General features: G+C 41.4%; 1 pseudogene; it reads left to right on the top strand.

Annotated features, from left to right (window-relative positions):
- The first annotated feature begins 1,725 nt into the window (after positions 1-1,725).
- On the top strand, positions 1,726-2,631 carry LOC150057348 (acidic leucine-rich nuclear phosphoprotein 32 family member E pseudogene; annotated as a pseudogene).
- Positions 2,632-3,299: the final 668 nt, after the last annotated feature.

Here is a 3,299-nt window from a genome sequence, read left to right as displayed (position 1 = left end):
CAAGTGGTAGAGCACTAGCCTTGACCAAAAAGCTCAGAGACAGCCCCCCGGGCCGTGAGTTCATTCTCCAGAACCTACAAACACACACACACACACACACACACACACACACACATAAGCACACACACGTCTAACTCAAGCAAAGGAAAAAAGTTTCTGGATCAGTTATAGAGACTTTAATAACTGATTTAAAGCTAATTCTTACATCCTACCAAATAGACATTAATGCCTTGCAATGCTTGAAAATAGAACTCATGGAAAGAGTAAAAGCTTAAAAAGAGTTCATGATAATACATAAAAATGATATCCTAGAATATATATATGTGTGTGTGTGTGTATGTTAAAACACAGACTATGCAAATATACTTATATCAACTTAATAAAGATTAAAACAGGCAGATTTATTAAAAAAAAAAAACAACATTGTAGGAGGAGTTGAGCTCAATGTCACAAATACCTGAGACACTGGTTTTTTTGTTCTTTTTTTTTTTTCCAGTTCTGGGGCTTGAAATCAGAGCCTGCACACTGTCCCTGAGCTTCTTTTGCTCAAGGTTAACACTCTATGAGTTGAGCCACAGGGCCACTTCTGACTTTTTCTTTATGTGGTACTGAGGAATTGAAGTTTCAACAAACCACAATAAAAATTAGATTCTTGGGACTGGGAGTTTGGCCTAGTGGTAGAGTGCTTGCCTAGCATGCACAAAGACCCGGGTTCGATTCCTTGGTACCACATACATAGGAAAAAAAAAAAAAAGCTGGAAGTGGTGCTGAGGCTCAAGCGGTAGAGCTCTAGCCTTGAAAAAATCCAAGGACAGTGCTCAGGCCCTGAGCTTAAGCCCAGGACTGGCAAAAAAAATTAGATTCTTTTGTTTTGTTTTCCTTGCCAGTCCTGGGGCTTGAACCCAGGGCCTGGCAACTGTCCCTGAACTTCTAAACCTTTTTTGTTCAAGGATAGCATTCTACCACTTGAGACACAATGCCACTTCTGGCTTTTTCTGCTTTTGTGGTACTGAGGAATAGACCCCAAGGCTTCATGCCATGTTAGGTGAGCACTTTACCACTAAGTCACATTCCCAGATTCAGTTATTTGAGTGAGGTGATTGACACTAACTTGCAGGAAGCATTAAAAATTCAGCCAGGGGCCGGGAGTTTGGCCTAGTGGTAGAGTGCTTGACTCGCATCACAAAGTCCCGGGTTCGATTCCTTGGTATCACATACATAGAAAAACAAGTCAGAAATGGTGCGGAAGCTCAAGTAGTAGAGCTCTAATCTCGAGAAAAAGAACGTAAGGCCAGTGCTCAGACCCTCGGTCCAAGCCCAGGACTGGCAAAAAAAAAATTCGGCCAGGTGCTGATTGAAGTCAAGGACCCTAAGTGAAGAGTCTCTACTTTTAAAGGGAAACCACTGACGTTCAGGCACATCCAGTGACAATCCTAGCTCCTCAGGAGGCTGAGATCTGAGGATCTCAGTTCAAAACCAGTCTGGTCAGGAAACTTGGTAAGATTCCTATCTCCAATTAGCCATCAAAAAGCCAGAAGGGGGAAGGGGAAGCAACTTCGGGAGTGTGTGTGTGTGTGTGTGTGTGTGTGTGTGTGTGTGTGCGCGCGCGCGCGCGTGTGTGTAGACCAGGAGGTGGGGGCAGCCGAGTTAAGAGTCCTAACTCCTTGGACTCCATTTGCTATTCTTTCCTTTCTGCTCTACACCTACATGGTGGTTGCAGGCGATTGTATTTGCATTTCTTTTTATTCATTTCCAAATCTTAAAAAAAAAAGAAAAATTAGGGCTGGGGGTAGTGGAAAAGGGGTAAAGGAGGAGAGTAGCACCCGAAGAGCAGGAGGACATGGAGATGAAGAAGAGGATTAGCCTGGAGTTAAGGAACAGAGCCCCGGAGGAGGTAACAGAGTTAGTCCTTGATAATTGCCTTTGTGTCAATGGGGAAATTGAAGGCCTGGATGACACTTTTAAAGAACTAGAGTTTCTGAGTATGGCTAATGTGAAATTAAGTTCGCTGGCCCGGCTCCCCAGCTTGAATAAACTTCGAAGGTTGGAACTTGGTGACAATATCATTTCTGGAGGTTTGGAAGTCCTGGCAGAAAAATGTCCGCATCTTACCTACCTCAATCTGGAGTGGAAACAAAATCAAAGATCTCAGTACCGTGGAAGCTGTGCAAAATCTTAAAACTTGAAAAGTCTCGACTTGTTTAACTGTGAGATCACAAAACCTGGAAGACTACCGAGAAAGCACTTTTGAGCTGCTGCAGCAAATCACATGCTTAGACGGATTTGATCAGGAGGATAACGAAGCACCAGACCCGGAAGAGGAAGATGAGGAGGATGGAGATGAGGATGGAGACTTGAAGGATATGAAGAAGAGGAAGAAGAAGAGGATGAAGATGAAGCAGATTCAGATTTGGAGAGGGAGAAGAGGAGGTGGGTCTTCCATACTTAATGAAAGAAGAAATTCAGGATGAAGAAGATGATGATGGCTATGTTGAAGAAGGGGAGGAAGAGGAGGAGGAAGAAGAAGGTCTTCGCGGAGAGAAGAGAAAACAAGATGCCGAGGGTGATGGAGAAGAAGAAGATGACCAGATCATTCTAAAATTCCATTTCCTGGCTCCCCTGGGTGTGTAGCCTCCTCTCTGTTTTTCATGTATGACAGCTCTCCCTACCAGAAGATAATCTGTAACTTTTTTATGGGAGAAGTGTGGTTTTACTATTTTTGCCTTATCATTCCAATTAAGATTTACTAGTTTGCTAATGACCATGTTGTATGTAGAGAAAAATTTTCATTAACTCCCTCAACCCCTCCAGTGTACAATTCTCTAGCAATCTATTTGGCATCTTTTCTAATTCAGGCTTATAGTCTTAGATGTTTTTAGCCCATAATTAAAACACGATCAATTTTACACAGGTGTAGTTTTGTGCATTTCGTTTGTAAGGTTTTAAAGTTATTTATAAATTAACCTAAATTACGGTCAGCTCTCTGTTATGAAAGGAAAATAGCCTCTTTGATAAGTAGATTTTTCTTTTTTTTTTCTTTTTTTTTGAGGTGATTTGGATTTTTAGTTTGAAGGCAGTGATTTTTATTTTATTTTTTTCTGGCTATGAGCATTTGGGGGCCATATTGTCACTTGAATACTTTGGAAAGTAGAATCAGGATAATAAAAAGTTCAGTAGCAGTCAGTATAGGTCATGGATTTGGGGGAAATTCTATTCAGTAATATAGTCCATGAGTTTTATGAGAATATTTTGTTTTAGAAGGAAAAATTGCTTATGCTATGCCTAGAGACAGGTAGGTA

This window comes from Megascapheus bottae, chromosome 10 (genome assembly GCF_031878675.1).
Source record: "Megascapheus bottae isolate mThoBot1 chromosome 10, mThoBot2.hap1, whole genome shotgun sequence".
NCBI classification, from domain to species: Eukaryota; Metazoa; Chordata; class Mammalia; order Rodentia; family Geomyidae; genus Megascapheus; species Megascapheus bottae.
Note: the sequence above shows the minus strand (reverse complement) of the source record. Positions and strands in the feature narration are given on the sequence as shown.